This window comes from Drosophila biarmipes, unplaced genomic scaffold (assembly GCF_025231255.1).
Source record: "Drosophila biarmipes strain raj3 unplaced genomic scaffold, RU_DBia_V1.1 ptg000081l, whole genome shotgun sequence".
NCBI classification, from domain to species: Eukaryota; Metazoa; Arthropoda; class Insecta; order Diptera; family Drosophilidae; genus Drosophila; species Drosophila biarmipes.
In genome coordinates, this window is record NW_026114564.1 from 25,001 (window position 1) to 32,113 (window position 7,113).

Genomic DNA, 7,113 nt, shown 5'->3' on the forward strand with positions numbered 1-7,113 from the left:
AAATTCGAACAAGCAAATCGAATTATTAAAATAATAATATTAAATTATTATTGTATATCCTTACCGTTAATAAAATATTTGTTTATATTATAATAAATACATTATAATAATACAAATAAAATATGAATTGCCAAAATGTATATGAGATCTAATATAGATCAAATAAAATTTCGAACAAGCAAATCGAAATAATGCAAATATTAAAATTATATATTGTATTTAATACATATGAGAGAAATAATAAGCAGCCAAAGCAAACAAATAAAAATTCGAACAAGCAAATCGAATTATTAAAATAATAATATTAAATTATTATTGTATATCCTTACCGTTAATAAAATATTTGTTTATATTATAATAAATACATTATAGTAATACAAATAAAATATGAATTGCCAAAATGTATATGATCTAATATAGATCAAATGAAATTTCGAACAAGCAAATCGAAATAATGCAAATATTAAAATTATATATTGTATTTAATACATATGAGAGAAATAATAAGCAGCCAAAACAAACAAATAAAAATTCGAACAAGCAAATCGAATTATTAAAATAATAATATTAAATTATTATTGTATATAAACACAATTAAAATACTGTGTGTATATGGACCATAATATACACGCGTTGCGATATGTATTGTTCATCTCAGTTATGCGCATACATTGGATAATGCAACAACCTAAAATGTACAATGTTGTACCTGGTTTTATACAGGTTAATGTTTTATATAAATTTCAATTTATATCGCTAAAAAAGTATTAATATATATATATATATATATTTATTTACAATAAATGCAATTTAAAAAGAAATACTTTGATATATATTGGTTATATAAAACTAAGACATTTCGCAGCATTCGTTTTAGGTATAAAAATAAATTTATTGAAGGAATTGATATATGCCAGTAAAATGGTGTATTTTTAATTTCTTTCAATAAAAACATATTTGACAAAATTAAGAAACCAATTTATAAAACTCTAAGCGGTGGATCACTCGGCTCATGGGTCGATGAAGAACGCAGCAAACTGTGCGTCATCGTGTGAACTGCAGGACACATGAACATCGACATTTTGAACGCATATCGCAGTCCATGCTGTTATGTACTTTAATTAATTTTATAGTGCTGCTTGGACTACATATGGTTGAGGGTTGTAAGACTATGCTAATTAAGTTGCTTATACAAATTTTATAATGAAATTTTATAAGCATATGGTATATTATTGGATAATAATAATTTAATTATTTTATTCATAATATTAAAAAATATATGAAAAACATTATCTCACATTAGTAAATAATTTGAATGTGAAAAACGAAGAGAAATATTTTCTTTTTCAATCAAATGATACTGAGAAATGTCTAGCATAAAAATTTATCTAGAATTGTCTCTTATTAATGATTAGAAAATAGAAAACCGTTGACAATATTATTGTTCTTCGTTGATTCGTTAAATCAAACAAATGCCATTTATATACAGATATTATTAATATAACGAATTTAATAAAATGTTTTATCATTATATATAAAGAATTAATTGCATATAAAAGTTATACACAACCTCAACTCATATGGGACTACCCCCTGAATTTAAGCATATTAATTAGGGGAGGAAAAGAAACTAACAAGGATTTTCTTAGTAGCGGCGAGCGAAAAGAAATCAGTTCAGCACTAAGTCACTTTGTCTATATGGCAAATGTGAGATGCAGTGTATGGAGCGTCAATATTCTAGTATGAGAAATTAACGATTTAAGTCCTTCTTAAATGAGGCCATTTACCCATAGAGGGTGCCAGGCCCGTATAACGTTAATGATTACTAGATGATGTTTCCAAAGAGTCGTGTTGCTTGATAGTGCAGCACTAAGTGGGTGGTAAACTCCATCTAAAACTAAATATAACCATGAGACCGATAGTAAACAAGTACCGTGAGGGAAAGTTGAAAAGAACTCTGAATAGAGAGTTAAACAGTACGTGAAACTGCTTAGAGGTTAAGCCCGATGAACCTGAATATCCGTTATGGAAAATTCATCATTAGAATTGTAATATTTAAACAATATTATGATAATAGTGTGCATTTTTTCCATATAAGGACATTGTAATCTATTAGCATACCAAATTTATCATAAAATATAACTTATAGTTTATTCAAATTAATTTGCTTGCATTTTAACACAGAATAAATGTTATTAATTTGATAAAGTGCTGATAGATTTATATGAATACAGTGCGTTAATTTTTCGGAATTATATAATGGCATAATTATCATTGATTTTTGTGTTTATTATATGCACTTGTAGGATTAACAATGCGAAAGATTCAGGATACCTTCGGGACCCGTCTTGAAACACGGACCAAGGAGTCTAACATATGTGCAAGTTATTGGGATATAAACCTAATAGCGTAATTAACTTGACTAATAATGGGATTAGTTTTTTAACTATTTATAGCTAATTAACACAATCCCGGGGCGTTCTATATAGTTATGTATAATGATATTTATATTATTTATGCCTCTAACTGGAACGTACCTTGAGCATATATGCTGTGACCCGAAAGATGGTGAACTATACTTGATCAGGTTGAAGTCAGGGGAAACCCTGATGGAAGACCGAAACAGTTCTGACGTGCAAATCGATTGTCAGAATTGAGTATAGGGGCGAAAGACCAATCGAACCATCTAGTAGCTGGTTCCTTCCGAAGTTTCCCTCAGGATAGCTGGTGCATTTTAATATTATATAAAATAATCTTATCTGGTAAAGCGAATGATTAGAGGCCTTAGGGTCGAAACGATCTTAACCTATTCTCAAACTTTAAATGGGTAAGAACCTTAACTTTCTTGATATGAAGTTCAAGGTTATGATATAATGTGCCCAGTGGGCCACTTTTGGTAAGCAGAACTGGCGCTGTGGGATGAACCAAACGTAATGTTACGGTGCCCAAATTAACAACTCATGCAGATACCATGAAAGGCGTTGGTTGCTTAAAACAGCAGGACGGTGATCATGGAAGTCGAAATCCGCTAAGGAGTGTGTAACAACTCACCTGCCGAAGCAACTAGCCCTTAAAATGGATGGCGCTTAAGTTGTATACCTATACATTACCGCTAAAGTAGATGATTTATATTACTTGTAATATAAATTTTGAAACTTTAGTGAGTAGGAAGGTACAATGGTATGCGTAGAAGTGTTTGGCGTAAGCCTGCATGGAGCTGCCATTGGTACAGATCTTGGTGGTAGTAGCAAATAATCGAATGAGACCTTGGAGGACTGAAGTGGAGAAGGGTTTCGTGTGAACAGTGGTTGATCACGAGTTAGTCGGTCCTAAGTTCAAGGCGAAAGCCGAAAATTTTCAAGTAAAATACAAATGCCAAACAAATATATATATTATATAAAATCTAGCTAAATTAATATACTTGAATAATTTTGAACGAAAGGGAATACGGTTCCAATTCCGTAACCTGTTGAGTATCCGTTTGTTATTAAATATGGGCCTCGTGCTCATCCTGGCAACAGGAACGACCATAAAGAAGCCGTCGAGAGATATCGGAAGAGTTTTCTTTTCTGTTTTATAGCCGTACTACCATGGAAGTCTTTCGCAGAGAGATATGGTAGATGGGCTAGAAGAGCATGACATATACTGTTGTGTCGATATTTTCTCCTCGGACCTTGAAAATTTATGGTGGGGACACGCAAACTTCTCAACAGGCCGTACCAATATCCGCAGCTGGTCTCCAAGGTGAAGAGTCTCTAGTCGATAGAATAATGTAGGTAAGGGAAGTCGGCAAATTAGATCCGTAACTTCGGGATAAGGATTGGCTCTGAAGATTGAGATAGTCGGGCTTGATTGGGAAACAATAACATGGTTTATGTGCTCGTTCTGGGTAAATAGAGTTTCTAGCATTTATGTTAGTTACTTGTTCCCCGGATAGTTTAGTTACGTAGCCAATTGTGGAACTTTCTTGCTAAAATTTTTAAGAATACTAATTGGGTTAAACCAATTAGTTCTTATTAATTATAACGATTATCAATTAACAATCAATTCAGAACTGGCACGGACTTGGGGAATCCGACTGTCTAATTAAAACAAAGCATTGTGATGGCCCTAGCGGGTGTTGACACAATGTGATTTCTGCCCAGTGCTCTGAATGTCAAAGTGAAGAAATTCAAGTAAGCGCGGGTCAACGGCGGGAGTAACTATGACTCTCTTAAGGTAGCCAAATGCCTCGTCATCTAATTAGTGACGCGCATGAATGGATTAACGAGATTCCTACTGTCCCTATCTACTATCTAGCGAAACCACAGCCAAGGGAACGGGCTTGGAATAATTAGCGGGGAAAGAAGACCCTTTTGAGCTTGACTCTAATCTGGCAGTGTAAGGAGACATAAGAGGTGTAGAATAAGTGGGAGATATTAGACCTCGGTTTGGTATCGCCAATGAAATACCACTACTCTTATTGTTTCCTTACTTACTTGATTAAATGGAACGTGTATCATTTCCTAGCCATTATACGGATATATTTATTATATCTTATGGTATTGGGTTTTGATGCAAGCTTCTTGATCAAAGTATCACGAGTTTGTTATATAATCGCAAACAAATTCTTTAATAAAACGGTGCATTTATGTATTTTTGATTTGAAAATTTGGTATAACTCCAATTACTCAGGTATGATCCAATTCAAGGACATTGCCAGGTAGGGAGTTTGACTGGGGCGGTACATCTCTCAAATAATAACGGAGGTGTCCCAAGGCCAGCTCAGTGCGGACAGAAACCACACATAGAGCAAAAGGGCAAATGCTGACTTGATCTCGGTGTTCAGTACACACAGGGACAGCAAAAGCTCGGCCTATCGATCCTTTTGGTTTAAAGAGTTTTTAACAAGAGGTGTCAGAAAAGTTACCATAGGGATAACTGGCTTGTGGCGGCCAAGCGTTCATAGCGACGTCGCTTTTTGATCCTTCGATGTCGGCTCTTCCTATCATTGTGAAGCAAAATTCACCAAGCGTTGGATTGTTCACCCATGCAAGGGAACGTGAGCTGGGTTTAGACCGTCGTGAGACAGGTTAGTTTTACCCTACTAATGACAAAACGTTGTTGCGACAGCATTCCTGCGTAGTACGAGAGGAACCGCAGGTACGGACCAATGGCACAATACTTGTTCGAGCGAACAGTGGTATGACGCTACGTCCGTTGGATTATGCCTGAACGCCTCTAAGGTCGTATCCGTGCTGGACTGCAATGATAAATAAGGGGCAATTTGCATTGTATGGCTTCTAAACCATTTAAAGTTTATAATTTACTTTTTAAACGACAATGGATGTGATGCCAATGTAATTTGTAACATAGTAAATTGGGAGGATCTTTGATCACCTGATGCCGCGCTAGTTACATATAAAAGCATTATTTAATACAATGACAAAGCCTAGAATCAATTGTAAACGACTTTTGTAACAGGCAAGGTGTTGTAAGTGGTTGAGCAGCTGCCATACTGCGATCCACTGAAGCTTATCCTTTGCTTGATGATTCGATAATAAAATTGCATAATTTATTTGTTGTGTTGAACTTCTTATATAAAGTTCAACCAACAATCTATTTGTATGCATTGATTGTTTGCTTGGCTTTGTGGCGAATTTTTAATCCTTTATATATTACATTCCTAAGGTCTAGATTTTCAAGTAAGAGACCAATTTGATTAACATATCAATATAAGTACAACTCGACCATCTAATAATAACAATATGAATCGTCATCTTATTAGTGACGCGAAGATTGGCAAACATATAATATAAAAATATTCCTAAGGTCTAGATTTTCAAGTAAGAGACCAATTTGATTAACATATCAATATAAGTACAACTCGACCATCTAATAATAACAATATGAATCGTCATCTTATTAGTGACGCGAAGATTGGCAAACATATAATATAAAAATATTCCTAAGGTCTAGATTTTCAAGTAAGAGACCAATTTGATTAACATATCAATATAAGTACAACTCGACCATCTAATAATAACAATATGAATCGTCATCTTATTAGTGACGCGAAGATTGGCAAACATATAATATAAAAATATTCCTAAGGTCTAGATTTTCAAGTAAGAGACCAATTTGATTAACATATCAATATAAGTACAACTCGACCATCTAATAATAATATGAATCGTCATCTTATTAGTGACGCGAAGATTGGCAAACATATAATATAAAAATATTCCTAAGGTCTAGATTTTCAAGTAAGAGACCAATTTGATTAACATATCAATATAAGTACAACTCGACCATCTAATAATAATATGAATCGTCATCTTATTAGTGACGCGAAGATTGGCAAACATATAATATAAAAATATTCCTAAGGTCTAGATTTTCAAGTAAGAGACCAATTTGATTAACATATCAATATAAGTACAACTCGACCATCTAATAATAACAATATGAATCGTCATCTTTTTAGTGACGCGAAGATTGGCAAACATATAATATAAAAATATTCCTAAGGTCTAGAATCTTAAGCAATAGACCAATTCAACTAAGAGTTGACATATAAAAATATGTTCCTTTTAATGTTAGCAAAATTTTATCGTCACATACTGTTAGTGACGCGAACGTTTTTTTCTCCATGTTTATATGAATGTTTATTCAAAGGTAGAAAGGCAGGATCGTTATTTTATAAGTGAAGCGATAAAAAAATATTATGCAATAGGACATCTATTTATAAATATTTTTAAGTCTTAGAAATTCAAGTAAAGAGATTCAAGAAATTCATTCAACTTAGAGCGCACATATAATTAAAACTATTCCTGAGGTTTAGAAACCAAATTAAATAAAGAGGACATATAAACGTATGTGGTATTTTGATGGTAGTAAAAATGTATCGCGATATTATTAGTGACGCGACCAATTTTTATACTCTTTGCTCCATGTGCAAATATATCTAGTGTTTAGATAGTCAATTAAAAATGACAATTTTAACTAAAAGACTTAAAAAAGTGTTTGTCAAACTTATAATTTTGTCAATACTATATAAAACGCCAATCATATCCTTATAAAAGTAAATACGGTATATGGTTATAAATACAAAACCATATATAAATAAAAAAA

At 32.9% G+C, this 7,113-nt stretch overlaps 2 non-coding genes across 2 annotated transcripts; both read left to right on the forward strand.

Moving 5' to 3' along the window:
* The first annotated feature begins 985 nt into the window (after nucleotides 1–985).
* LOC127012441 (5.8S ribosomal RNA) lies at nucleotides 986–1,164 on the forward strand. The gene has a single exon (XR_007765930.1). It is a non-coding gene; the product is annotated as a 5.8S ribosomal RNA (ribosomal RNA).
* Nucleotides 1,165–1,566: 402 nt separating this feature from the next.
* LOC127012438 (large subunit ribosomal RNA) lies at nucleotides 1,567–5,537 on the forward strand. Its single transcript, XR_007765929.1, has one exon. It is a non-coding gene; the product is annotated as a large subunit ribosomal RNA (ribosomal RNA).
* The last annotated feature ends 1,576 nt before the right edge of the window (nucleotides 5,538–7,113 follow it).